General features: G+C 38.2%; 1 long non-coding RNA gene across 1 annotated transcript in view; it reads left to right on the top strand.

Annotated features, from left to right (window-relative positions):
- The first annotated feature begins 290 nt into the window (after positions 1 to 290).
- The window catches only part of LOC125976101 (uncharacterized), an 88,930-nt gene continuing 73,895 nt past the window's right edge, over positions 291 to 15,325 (top strand). The window contains exons 1-2 of the long non-coding RNA XR_011087543.1: positions 291 to 362; positions 10,975 to 11,120. This is a non-coding gene — a long non-coding RNA (uncharacterized lncRNA). The remainder of the gene's footprint in view (positions 363 to 10,974; positions 11,121 to 15,325) is intronic.

The following is a 15,325-nucleotide window of genomic DNA, read 5'->3' as shown; positions in this document are numbered from 1 at the left end:
AGCTATTTTAAAAACAAAAAGACTCAGGGTTTGGGAGAGAACATTATGAGCTTAAGCCAAAGCCCCCATGCGGCTCAGCTTCTCTTCCACATCTGGAAAGATTTTAAACAAGAAAGTACTTTCAGGTAATGTAACACATCCTCTGACAGGCCAAATGCAATTTTGCTGTACATAATATTAATAGTGAATGCTGGATGATCATCTTAACAGAACAGAACAAGGTTAATTTTTTTGACACCATTTAAGGAATAATTTCATCGTTTTGGAAATGTATTTATTCACTTTCTTGCCAAAGGTCGGGAGAAAGGCAGCATGGCTGTCATATACAAAGTGTATCAATGTGGAGAGCTTGGAAAGTAGTGGTAAGTAAAACGATACGTACAGTGAATAGTGAAAATGGACAAACAAGGGCTGTATAGTTTTACTTTCAGTTGTTTTGCACTTGTTGGAGGAATTTAAAGTAACTCACAAAGCCAAATTCAAGTACCATATTAGCTCTTTTTTTTTTATTTCACAGCAACCAAACCAAACCAAACCAAAACAAACCAAACCACTGAAGTAACTAAACTACTCTACCAAAGCGACAACCTTAATTGAAGGGTAAATATGAAAAGTTATGTCTTCCTTGCCACAAGAGTTCTTTATTGAATCAGTTGACGCAGTTCCCAGGTGGGAACAGAGATCGGAACTGAGATGGAACAGTGTCCCAGACCATCTTTAATTATTTTAAAATTAAATTTAAGTGGGTCATGGAACACATGCACAGTCTGCATTGACGCATTTATTCATCATTAATAAATTACATAAATAATACATCCTTGTTCTCAATGAAAAAATTTAAAAATAATATATTATTATGAATATAATCTTAACTTTGGTGTATGGTTACAACCCTACTCACATTGTTAGGGTCGTGGGGAGCTGGAGCCCATATGGCGAGCCCCTCTATACATAGCAACATTTTACATTTTATCTGTAATGGTGAAGACATTTGGAAACGTCACACTATGGGTGACACTTAACTACTAATAGCTAAATGCAGATTTGCAGTGCATAGACTCTATAAGGTAATTCTACACTAGCAGTGCATTACATGTTGACACATTGACTGATGTCAGTACCAAAATGGCCTTGTTTTGATATCCAATCCTCAGTACTCTCCCACTGAGAGACGAAGTGCCCAAAAGTGGTTCTATGACAGACTTACCTCATTGGTTACTGTAAAGAGTGATCGGCCAATAGGAAAATTAACCTCTAATGCTCTATGAGCGAGAGCGCTGAAGTATACTTTTGATTAAGAGTTGGGCATAGCATGCACACACACACACACACACACACACACACACAGACACATGGATCACCTGTCTGGAGTCAGGGTGGATCATGGGGAATTAAAGGGGGACACTGTGTGACTTGGCTCTAAAACTTGGGGTCCTGTTGTTGTTGGCGTAAGATCTGATCTTCTGCCAAAACACACTTAGTGGAAAGTGGAACCTTTAGATATGAACATTTGAACAGTGCTGATGTACAACTGTGCCCATGAGCGTATCATGCACACACATGCACACAAATGTGCACACACCCAGCAGGCAGGCAGCGTGTCCCTGTCCAACAGTAGCAACTGTAACAATGATGAGGCTTAGTGGCTAAGTAGAAACTGCCCCTGTAGATTGACATATGAGACTGCTGTTCATACAGTGCAACCATTCACGGGCAGAGAGCTTAATAATGTACTTTTAGTCAACATTAGCCTGCAGCTGTTGCAATTAACAGTGAGGCCCGTGCATGAAACGTCAGTTTGTATTTAAGCGTTAAGCAAAATTGTATCCAGCAAGCATAAAGTATGCTGTGGAGGAAGAGAGTGTCGGAATTGATCAATTTGCATTTTTGGTGATTATTTAATATATTGTTTTCCATCCTCTAATTTAATCTTCTGGTTACTATGTTTATGCATGTACTTGCAGCCACCAATTTTCAAATTTGCAAAAAAAGCTTTCGGAAATTCAGTCTGACTTACATGACTGCTTTAACATGTAATTCAAAAAAGAGACGTCAAACAGTAAAGGCCCGCAGACACAATCCAGCCCGCATACCATTTTATGGGGCCAGCAGGAGCTGTAGGGTTATTTTAAATTGTGTTTCATTCTGCTTTATTGTTTGTAAAGTCCATAAACTGCATGTGTCAGATTGTAGCTCAAGTTTAGACCTTATGGAATGACAGCGTCAAGCCCCTATACATATTTCTTTGGTTATCATCCAGGTTCAGAATTAACTGCGTGGCTGGTGACTATCTAAAGTTACCAGCCAATCATAATTTCCACATTTTTTTATTTTTTTTTTACTTTATCTTACCTGTTTTTATCTATCTCCTCACTATAGTATGTGTTAAAATCTTACACAATGGCGGGTCAATACGGGCAAGCATTTACAATGTGAATGACGACATGTAATTTCGCTTTCAAACTTGACATAATGAAACCCGTCCTCTTCGTTGCTGATGTCATGACAGAATTGCGAGATTGTCAGAAGACAATATTTCATCATAAAATAGATTACCCATCATTCCAATAGCCAACACTCTGCATTATGTTTCTGGAAGCAGAACTAATAATCTTCCAGCCAGATGAATTCCTTGAACCATAACAGCAATAAAACAAAGGGCTGTCTAAACTTTTAGATTTCCTGAAACCAAGCAGCAAATTAAAAGGTCACTGGTAAATATTTTACATTTGATTGAATGCAAATAGAGTCAAAAGAAGCCTGCTTATATTTCCTCATTTTCTCTTTGTAATCACATATGTGATGTGTGATGCTCAACAGAACTTTTTATTTAAAAAGACACATAAAAATAACTTTGTCAAAGTGCATTCTTTTTCAAATATTTTTTCATTATTTTTCCATTATTGTACATATGAATTCTTCACGGCCACATAAATGACAAGTAAATCATCAATCACGTGACTGGTAATAATCAATGTCTATGGCCCGGGAAGTGAAAGCTATGTAGAGGTGTATTGTCTTTTGGCACAGACCTTTACAATTCTTGATCCGGTCCGCTGTTGTTTTTTTACATCTCCGCTCTCCTGCGTATGACCTTCGCAGCTGAAATAATACAGCAGTGACGCGATTATGATGGGTTTATGAGCTAGTTCCTGCAATGTCATGGATGGGTTACAGTTGACTATCTAAGTCAAAACTGCCTGAATTCAGTTTGCCCAGCTCATAGCAGAAACTGCACGGTAGGCTTTGCATCACTGCCGCCATAACAGAAACATATGGCACCCATGACGTTATGGATACAAACTTAACACATTTTTTATATTAATATCTATTTGGTATGACAGCCGTAATGTTTTGAATTGATTATATCAAATGATGTATTACTGCATTTGCGTATGTTTAACTGTCTGCCTTGCTCCTACGTTCCCTCATGTTGGGCACTCTTAAGTCAAGTTGTGGCTGCAGTACGGTTGTTTAGCATTATGTTAAATAATTGCTAATCCAAACAGTTATTTCTCTACCTGTGCTTTTGTGCACATGAATGTGCATAAATGCAGAGTTGGTTGAGCTTGGTGTTGAAGGATTAACTGAAACATTTTAAGCCAGACCTTTTAACTTCCTGTGTGATTGTGTAATGGCCAATCTTCTGTCCTAATACTTTATTATTGTTCAAGGAAAGTGCCAGTACAAGATTGCTTCTCCAGTCAAAACTGCCATGTTGTTAAATTTTGGCTGTGTAATACTGCTGCAATATTTGCAATGTCTTTGTCCTTGCGTGAGGAATCTATACGAGTGAGTGCATTTTGGCACTACCGCATTGTACATTTGTGATGAACAGTCCAACAAACTCAAGGATGCGGCCCATCTTTCTACCCTCTGACGACGATTTGTCATCTGGTTTTAGTAATTACACAGGCGTAAATACAGTCAGCAGACAGTAGTTTGATGGCTGAATAAGATCTATGTGTAGAATGTGTAAAGTGCCTGGCAAGCTCAAAAAGAACTTGAGGTCAGGTCAAAGCTTTCCTCTCAGGAAGTCATGGTAGATTTTATTGGACATGGCTCAGACCGTTCACCTTTGAATTCCTGACCTCTAGTGAAGAGTAACTTTAAATGGGAAAGACAAACAAACAAAAATGCATTCATAAAACATTTTTTGTGGGCCCATTTGGTCAATCATCATAATTCTCAATCAGTTTTGAAATCTTTGTGCCATTCTATCATTTGTATTTAATTTTCCAGAGAAGCTCTGGCCTTCTCCAATAAATTAATCATCAGTCTGACAAACAAATTGGAAGTTAAAACTATAAAACTTTGTTGTATTCTTTTTGGAAACATTGATTATTTTTATTTGTGACTTAAAAAGGAAAGAGTGCATCCAAAGTTTAAGCAACATGTTTGGGGACACTGCAGTGAATTAGATCCAGAGGAATAGTTTGCTTTCATGCTGTTCTCACAAATATTGCTTTTGTTGTGAAGTGAGTCCTGTTTTTTTTTTTTTTTTTAACCGCACACTTGCACTGGTCCCCAATCGACCACCCCGCAGCATTTCCCTTAAGTATAAGACCGAGAAGTCAGTAAGTCCCCCTTGAACCATGAAGTAAAACGTCCTAGGAATAAAAATAATGTTTTTATGTATGAACATCTTTGACTGAATCACCCTAGAAACAATTCATAGAAGCAATAAAACTGAGGGCAGTAAACCAGTTGCGAGAGATCACTGAAGGAGACGTTTGACTCTTGAGCTTAACAGAGAGCATAAAAACACCTTAAATCTTTCATTACAAGCACTCTATTTTAGACTTTGTGGTTGGATTTGTTATCTTTATGTGTCTGTAGTAATAAAAGATAGAAGTAGCCTTTATGCTGCAAGGGTCAGATGATCTTCACCTCCATCACCGCAACTGAGTAAAAACTACGAAAGTGTTCTACTTTGGTGCCCGCATTGTCAGAGAATATAAAGTGCAAAATGAGGTTACTTCATACATCAATGAAAGAGCTGTTTTAAAATGGCCGGTTCTCTTGCATTGATTGACATTTTTACTCTGCCTTGTGGGTCTGTGTAGGTTTTCCTCCCACAATGAATTGTAAGTTTATTTCCAGTCGACCAAGCAAGGTGTTGATGTAAGATCACATGGCGGGACACGGTTGGTGGCCGATGCTCCTTGGGGAAGGGTTAAATGTACAATATAAGCATCAAGAAGCTTTAAAGATTAGGAAGTATCAAAATCTGTGTTAGTGTACCGGTTGCAAAGTGGAAGAAAGTTTCTAAAGCATTGAGGCAAATGCGATTCGTTACTCAAATTTGATCCTGGATGTCTACTGTCAGCGTTGTGAGTTAAAAGTGACCAGACAGTTTGGATTTGTTGCCACTGCAACTGTGAATTAATGAGTAAATTAAAATGACATAATCATTATCTCAGTACAGTGCCTTCAGCGATAGAGAACAATAATAATCCTAACATTTTTCAGATTTTGTCATTCTCTTGTGATCACCAGCTCACTCAGCATTTCTGTTTCTGTTATCAAAATGTATCCAAGCTCACAGCTTCCTTTTTCTCACTCCATCAGCATTTTATCTTCCCTGATTGTGTTTGGCTATAAACCAGTGCTGATTGCTGACTCAGCAGCACCGCAGATTATCCATATTCGATACATGCATCTTAAAAGGGAAAGTTCAAGGGTGACAGGTAGTGCAAATTAGTGTTGCAACCTTAGTTTAACTTTTTTTTATACTGATAATGAACGACTGAATGATTTCTCTTGAGGTGTGGTTTTTATAATTGTTCAAATTCTTGCCGGATGAAGTGTGGAAAGGCAAAATATTCCAAAACAACAATGTAGTTGTCTTTTATTAATGAGTGGGCATCAGTAGGTTCTCTAAATAATTGGTTTTAATCAGTTTGATTTTACTTGCTTTACAACTTGGTTAAATAAAGAAATTCACTTGACACCAACAATAAAAACAACAGCAATTGACATTTAATAAACACAAAAAAACGACTTTTGATGACGACTAATACAGACAGTTCCAGCATGGTGAAACGTCCTTTTTCCATGTGCCTCACAGAAATAACAGTGCCTCTTTGTCATCTTTATGACTCACCATCGCCACAATACATATAAACTAGGCTAGCCAAAGTGGCTAGTCAGAGTGGCAATTCTACCCGCATGAAAGTAAGTCGCATTTGGCGGATTTGTGGCAGTTCATGTCATGTCCCATATATATCCCATCTTGTTTTTCTTGGCAACTCCACTGAACAAACACATTGTACGCAGAATAACAATTAGAAATGTGATGTCTCTGGCTCAAGGGTTTTCTTCTCAATGGACCACCACTCATAACTTGACTCAAAAGACCAAAGAACAAAAGCGCTGTATGTAGTGATGTAGCTCGAGCTCAGGTCCAAAAGGGAAGCCAAATGACAAATAAAATGGTAACAAAAACAACAAACAACCCCCCTGAGAGTCTTTTGAAGCTTTCTGCTAGAAAATATTCATGGGCCTCATGAAAGGTTGCACTTGAATTCACAGGACATTGAGGATTTCACAGTTTTTAAGGGGAGCGTCGTCGGTTTCTCATCATGCAGCTTTGTTCTTGCTGCTCCATGGTGCTGCTATTGTCTCACTTGATTTGAAGTTGCTTGCTAATGCATGAAATCGAAGTATTCAAAAAATAGTTTCATTTTTTTTTTTAATGTGGGAAGGGAATATTTGCCTGTTTAGAGGAATCGCCATGCAGAGGCTTAAAACTGGAGCAAATAACTGAAAAAGGATGGCAAACAAACCAATCATGACAGAATACATCAGTCCGATTTTGGGGGAATTGAGCAGCTCTTTTACTGCCTGTCAGGAACCTCTTCATGGGAAAAAAAACAAACAGATAAAAAGAGTGGAAGGGAGAAAGGGATGTCTATGAGCACCAGAAATCCTTTCTGAAGTGAAGCATGAGAAAGAGAGAGAAAGAAGTGCACTGTGCGTTTAAGTATTTTAAAGTGTATGCATTCAAGGAGTACACTTTTTTAGTGCACAGATATTTAGGGAGGATCTTCATATATTTTGGATTGTGTTGCAGTCTGCAACATCTTTTACAGTGGCCAGTTTTACCAATTGTTTATATAAAGCTGTGAGGCTGACCTAAGGAGGACATTTACAAAAGTCCGCTTGTATTTGCAATTTGACAAGAGCCAGCTGTGCTTTTATGCTAACATTTTATTTGTCAAGGACAAACTATCAGCTAAAATGGAAGGTGCAAACAAAATGGGCCCCTACAGAAAGTCTTGTTTGTGTGACTGCTTTAGCATTATATTTCCAAAGCCCGAAGACGCTTGGAAACGGTAGCCCATCATTGCCAACACAGACCTGCCGAATACGGTAAATTTAAATTAAATTAATTAATTTAAATTTGCCCGGTTAGTCCCCAACCTTCACCTTTTCATGGTCGTGGCCCAAGCAAAGAAGTACCTCAAAGTGAGTGTAGCCCTTGAACACCAGAGTAGAAGACAATACAAGGTCTCTCTAGATTTGCTCCTTGTTCCTAATAAAAGTCGAAAGGGTTTGAACTCTTCTTTGATCTCTCCGAATCAGACTTGACTTTTATTCACGTAGCAGCCGTTTAAATCCATCTTGGTTACGCGAGCCTTGATCTTGGTTTTCTCCACCACCTAGAGAAATGGCAACGGTGCCTGCAGAGTGACAGCCAATACATCCAGCAGTTGCAAAGATGAGTCATGCTGACAAAGTGTTTGAGACATTTCAGACAGCTAATCTGGAGCCTGTTCTAGAAAAAATTCCTGAAGCCTTTGTTTTGTACGTATATGTGAGATCCTTAAAACAACAAAGTCATCCATGATTTTTCAGTCTACAATGTTGGTCGGATCAACTGCGATGTCGAAACAATAGCTTTGGCTGCCTGCTTGCCTAAGATACAAAATTGGACATGCAAACTTACTGTCTACTATTTTCCAGCAGCTGTGTTTATAGTGTGGCTGCTTTCATTCCAGGGGAGGTTTATCTTTCAGATTCCGTGTGACTCATATCTCTTATAATTTGCATGCATATTCAGAGAAAAGTAATCTAGCGTCATGAGCATAATAAGATTTTCAAAATAGACAAATAGCAAGCCACGTCAAATTGCATCCTTGATAAATTGCCTGGTCTGCAGTGTAGAAACGTCCACAATTAATCAAATTGATGTGTGAACGATGTGCAAACTGTTTTACCCTCTAATACATTAAAATTGGGAAATGTGACAGGTGATGGACATAATTGAAGGGGACAAATGATTTATAGTTCATGAAATTATTTGTGATGACGTCTCCCCCTCTATCCGGCTAACTTGTGTTATTTTTGGCAATGAAAGTCACTCGTTTCTGCCAGATGAAGTCAAGAATCTGAAAATATTTTGCTAATTCAGTCTGCTAGGCACATACACGCACGCACGCACACACACACACACGCACACACACACACACACACACACACACACACACACACACACACACACACACACACACACACACACACACGCACACACACACACACACACACACACACACACACACACACACACACACACACACAACAATCTCATTCAAATCAGCTGCAGATTGCTGAACGGAAAGCTGTCACTTGTGAGGAACCTCATGAAGCAAGTGGACAGACAGCCTGTGTATATTTCCCAGGCCTGCCCCGGCTGAGTGGATGTTAGTGCCAAGTGGAGCTGTTGCTGACCTCCCTGGGGCCAGAGGCAAAATTCTGTAAAAAAGCATTACTTTTAGCTGACCATAGCTCACACTGAAATCCTCCCTTAAAATGCTTAGCGGCTAAAATGGAGCTACACAGATTTTTGACAGAGCTATAATCTTTCCCTAGCCCTGGTGCAACGCCACTTAATCACACAACAAAGAGGCCCCTCTAACCAAATTGATGCATTTTTTTTTCAGCTGCAAAAATAATATTTGTATACTTTCATTCTCTTAAATAATAGATGCAGTTGTATTTGTGCTTTCAAAATGTAATTCCTTGCCGGAAACAAAACGCTGACAGGGAAGTGATGCTAAATCCCGCCAGGCCAACAAGACAAAGCCTGAGATGCACCACAAGGAGCTATTACTTTTAGGTTTCCCTCTTGAGTTAGTATTTCCACAGTTCATTTCCATGCTTTGCTTTCCTCTTTTCATCACAAGGGTTCTTTTTTGTAAACACCCATTTTTCTGCCATCATTATACGTAGCTCTAGTAGAATGCTATATTTATCTGTTCAAGGTCTACCAAGGCTAATTTTGAACTAGGTGTAATTAATAATTCAGTTTGAATTGAAACAGACATAATTACACTTATCCACAGTTTCACTGCATTAAGAATTCATCCAAGTTAATATGTCAGTTATCAATTTTGCTCACATACCTTGAAACAATGAAACATTTGCGGACTACTGTACTGAAAATCAGGTTGACTGAAAGACATTACACGAAGCTTTTAATTTCTTGTGTAGAAACAAGAAAAGTATTCCTTTTTTTTTTTTTTTTCATTCTGCCTCAGCAAATACTAGTGACTCATGCTTCCTCTTTGCTGAATGTGCACCAAAGATTGGTCTCTTCTCTGAGGGACACTGTGGTAAAGTCATTCAGATAATAAAAGAATGAAACTAGCATAAACTATTCACACTAAAAAAATCTCAAAAGTCTCATTTAGCTTTCCCCTTTTCTATTACAATAACAACTGAGAATAATTTTCGGTTTCTTTAGTTTCTCTAAACTTGACCATATCACTGTTCATTGCTCAAACTGCTGTTTTTCATTTAGTCAACGTGGCCTATACGGTATTCCGGTTGACTAATTTCAAAGATTTTAATGGGGATACATTAAAATTTTACACATGAAAACTTCATAGACTCTATCTTCAGATTCAAATCTGGGCTCATTAGATTTGTGTACATATTCTCGCCTCTCTACTTTCACACACCTGTAATGCATAACAGAGCATAATCTCTAAATGCTTACCATATGCCGCTGTTTGCATTCCAAATCCATCTTTCCTCTTGATAAATCGGGTCTATAGATGTAATCTGGGGGTTTATTTGCTCAATTTAACGATTTACTGGACATTTTTTTGAATGCAAACACCAATGCACACTCACCTGATTTCGTTTTATGAGGGACTAATACAATACATGAGCTTTTGTATAATAGTTATTTTCTTTATGCACAAAAATATTCAGCACCATGTCTATAAGACCAACAAAAAGTGAAAATGGAGGACAGTGTATATTATTATATTCTTCATAGGCGACTATCTTCAAAATTTTGGGTTGTGAGACTTCACCTTGTCCTTCTCGCTGCAGTGTTTAAATGGGTTGAGGTCATGATGTGAGTTTCTTCCACAACTGGGGCACTCTCATTCTGGAAAGAAACATGTCTTCTCAAAAATTCACACAAATTGGATGCATCTTCTTACTGCAGTGAAAGTCTACGTAATAATTGGAAACATTCATAAAAAATATAAACAAAGGCGGACTATGACAGCTCCCTTGATCTGAATTCATAAGAACAAAAATTGTCTCTGCTCATTCCACAGTCTGGCCAACATCCATTGAAGGACTTGCGATGAACCCTGCATCGAGAGCTTCATCTTAATTAGTTCATTGTTTCTCTGTGTTTCTGCGATATGCAACTCTCCTGACAGTAGGTTTTGTGTGAGTTTATGCACACCATCACCTGGGGCAAATTTCAGTTGTTGGCCCCCCTCTCCCTGCAATGACTTATTTTTTTTATTCTACTCCAAGTCTGTGCTGACAAATATACATTCAGACAGACAAATGTACTGCTATCAAGGTTTACCATCTGCTTTTTCAGCACAGAGGAAAAACGACAGGAAAGTGGTGGAGTGGAGAGTCTGTTTGGATTGCTCGCCTGTTAGTTTCAAGTTTGAATGGAGTCCGATGTAAAGAGCATCAATTGTGTCCACTTCCTAGGATGAACCCGTGTGAGGTTTCTCTGGAGATGTCACGCAAGAAAGGTGTCAGCCTCTCAAGAAGTGTCCTCAACGTGGATGACAGGCAAGCAGGCAGCAGCCTCAAAGAGAGCTCATGTTTGGAGCACTTGAGATTCAAATGTTAAGGTAAAAAGGATTTTTTCTTTGTCTCACTAATTAAACAAGATAAAGTATTTCCTCTGCTCTTTGATGTATTTCAACTGATGAAAATGATCATGTAAAAAAATATTCCAGGCTGTAGGGTGAGACTGAGGCAATTATTGATGGCATTTGAGATTAAATTGACTTCATTACATGGAATATTTGGGAGACAAGTCAGGCACTGCCGAGCCTCTACAGAAACCACAGATCTCAGATCACTGATGATAATGGTCACTTCACACAAGTCCATACATTGTGCAGTACAAAGAAAAGAAAAAAGCTTTCCTGGTGGCTGTGACCATTACAAGCCACGACTTTGTTAGATGAGGTCCAACCAGTTTTTTTTTTTTTTTTGCTTTATGCCAACTGGGGGCGCTGCAACCTTTGTAACAGCATAGAGAAGGCACAATGTGGTTCCAGCAATTTCCTCATTTTTGGCTTTAACCATCATTTGTTTATGAATCATCTTCTTGAAACAGACTGCATTCATTAAAGTAGGTGTATTCAACTCAATCGCAGTATTCTAATGGGCACTCATTACAAAAATATATTTAAATAAATATATGTATATATATTCAACTTGTATTATTTATAAGAATGACACTGGCGTTGATTAAAATAGTCCAAACAGCACCTGGTAGCAGCGGGTACTTCAATTGCAGAAGACGTGGAGAAGGATCGTGAGAATTGAGAAATTTGACCATATTTGGGCAAGAGGTTTCCGCCTACCAACGACGATATACGATTTGAAACAAGAGAGCCTTAGTGACTTTGATTAGATTAAATCTAGCTCAATCATTTATTACATCTTGATCAATCACACTAATGACCATGGGCAGTTAAATTCTTAATTCACCCCACACTGCAATATTAATAGGACCTATGGCTCATAGAATCAATTAGTGATGATAATGCCAACATTACAAAATTATAGCTTTTGGTCAGTTATAGTGCAGATCATCATCTATATAAATGTAACAGATTAAGGGATGCATGTCACTTGAGAGAAACAAACCAAGTGTGATTAATATGATCATGATCTGCATAAACTCAAAATTTCCACTTAAAAGCTTTCTCGGTCACAAGACCTTTATCACAAATCTTCTACTCTTTACTCATGTCATCACCTCCACTCTCCATTTTACCTCTTGTGCTCACTGCCAGCAAAAGACCTATTAACCCCTTGCAGTGCTCGATATTGTTGTTAAATAATTGAACATCCCTCTTGCCCCAGTGAAAAGGCAACTAAATAATGAATACGATAGGTGTCTTTAGAGGTGGAAGAGCTATGTGAATTATTCACTTGGCAAATTGCTAGTAAAAGACACTTGTTGCATAGAAAAAGATTTTACCAGCCTGAGTATGTTAATTTCTCAGATCACGGCCTGGGAACCAAAGTGGAAACATACAATCATCTGTCACTACAAAGAGACGCAATCATTCAAAATGCAGACAAATATTTTAAGCAGTGCCAAAGCCCTTCCTTCTTTATGCTGTTACAAAAACCCAATTTCAAACTGCATATATTATTTAAGTGATATAAAAGGATCTTAAGAAGCCATTCCTGTCATTAAAAGTTATCAAAGACGGCTGCAATCACAGATGGGAAAATGTGTCATGTGGTTGTGTCATGCAGCAGAAAGACTTCTGTTTGGGGTCACAGCCACTGCTGAGAGCACACCTGGCACCACATACATGTTTATTTCCTACAGCGGAGAACTAACGGCACACCCATACAAACCAATATATGGATGTGCTTAAGGGACAGATGGCAACAAGGAATTAATCTCCACATTAGAGTTCGAAGAAGGCAAGGGTGAAGGCAAAACAAGGGAGACTGTGCACTCATGAATGCATTCATACAGGCTGAAGTCGGATGAATACTCAAGGTGCGAGGTTACAGTTTTCAGCTGGTGAAGGTAAAGGGCATTTACCAGGTTTGAATGTTCAGTGTTTTGAACAAACGGTTTCAGAAAGGCCATTGGAAAGATAGGAAGGTGCTAAGCTGTGTAATATTTTATGTGTAACAAAACCTTGAAATCACCTCTCAAATAGACCGGCCGTAGCTAATGCAAGTTCTCCACCATTGGAGTAATCCGTTTATGTAGGCTGGCTGTTCAACCTTCATGTTGTTTTGATTTCAAATGAATTCTCCCATTTAAATTGCTATCACCATTCTAAAACTTTGAAATAATATACACATTTTTTTAAAGAACTACTTTAGCTTAAACTCAAGCTTTAAACAAATTGTCATGTAAGTGTATAAAACATTATGCTGTTAATAGTTGAAAAAAAATCTAATGTAATGCTATTAAATAAAGCGAGAGAAATCCACCGGATGAAAGTTGGTGATTTGTTGCACTTGTAAGTGAAGCTACCACTGTACTGCTGTGTGCTACTGTCAAATTGAAGTATTGGAGGCTTTTATACTATTTTATCCTCACCATCTTTAAGGAAGTCTAAATTGGGAAGCACTTTAACACAGTTGTTGGAGCTCTCGTTGACATGCACGTGGGCCAAGTGCAAGTGGTCCTGGTTCAGCACCTTGTGGCACTCCTCTGCCGCCATCTGCTTTGCCAGGTCAGGCATCTCAGATGTCACACGACATTTTAATGGAAAAAGATTAATCATTTATAAAGCAATGTTACAGAAGCTGAAAAAATCCACATAGTCAGCTTTTCAAATACAGACACACACATTTATAGTGTACATAGATATATCAATTAAAACTGACACTGATATTCAAAAGATTTTAATTGATTATTCCTGTTTTTACAGAAGAGATGCAACAAAAAATGTATGTGATTGCATGTGACAAAGAGGATAAAAAATAAGTAGGCTTGCTGTCAGTTAAACTAAGGCGAGCAAGACGTATTGATTATTGGTGTGACCCGAATTGTTACAGCCACGGTCTTGCGTATTGATTATTGGTGTGACCCGAATTGTTACAGCCACGGTCTTACTGTTTTGCAGCCTGTTCTCAGTCTTCACACTTGTTCTCATTCATAATGAATAAAGACGGTCCTGTAATATTAATAAGCCTCCATTGCCTTCGGCACTGGGTTTACTTAAGGTTTCAGTAGAAAATGACTATAGAGGTGAAATAATATCTCTGTGATTGTGCAAATGTATTTGAAATTAAATGTATTTTTAGTAAACTGAGAAAAAATGTATGAAATCAATCCCAAATTACAAAGTTCCTTTTGTGTTTCTTAATTATCTTTGGTGATTAAGAGCTAGAGGGCAAGTTAAAATTGAAAGACTATTGGTTTTCAGTGGATATGTTTGTCAACAATTCCTGGCCACCTACAAGTATGCTGTATGAAGGATAAATCGTTTTCAGTAGGATCTAAGATGACTGATAACATGGCACAAGTGCACTTTGTCTTTTTGATTTGAAAGGATATTGCCTTTAAGATGGATGGATGGATGGATGGATGGACGGACGGAGGGCCGGATGGATAAATGGATAAAATCCAACAGTTCAGTAAATAAGTAATTGGCTTATTGGCGTATTGTGGTTCATAAAAGAATTGATGAGGCCATTTACGTTTCAGACGCATCTACAATGTGCCTTAATCTCTCCAAGTTCCTTCCTTTTAAATTGTCCTTCAGCCATTAGTCCTCAATGGTGCACCCATTCTTTTTTTCTCTCTGCCATTAAATTGTAATGACGTAGATGTTAATTTTACATGTCTAGTTTTGTTTAATTATACTCAATGTCCTAATTCGTTTAAATCAACCAATCCCATTTTGACAGAGGTACTTCGAGAAAAGTGTCTGTGGAGTTTGAAGAAATATTCCTTATGTCACTGAACATTGACACTGTAGAAGAAATCTGTCCATGACTCTGTGTTTCCCATTGCTAGCACTGTGGATCACATGACTTAGTTTTATGCAGCTAATCAATTGCAGATTCTATTAAATCTATCAAATTGGACCAGAACATATTGACACTGGATTTTAATTCATTACGTGACCATTTTGCCTCATCTGATTTCAACTCTACACAATGATATAGTACGATGAAAAAATAATTATTCAAGGCACAGTCCAGAGCTTTAAAACCAGAACTTGAAGAGAAATGACCTCAGTGGAAGTCAAGTTATTTTACATAGGCATCAAAAGTGAGCGACATACCATTGCTCTGTTAGCGGCTCCCAATGGGAAGTGGCAGCCTATAGGCCAGC

Source organism: Syngnathus scovelli, chromosome 10, assembly GCF_024217435.2.
Source record: "Syngnathus scovelli strain Florida chromosome 10, RoL_Ssco_1.2, whole genome shotgun sequence".
NCBI lineage: Eukaryota > Metazoa > Chordata > Actinopteri > Syngnathiformes > Syngnathidae > Syngnathus > Syngnathus scovelli.
This window is presented reverse-complemented; position numbering and strand designations above follow the sequence as displayed.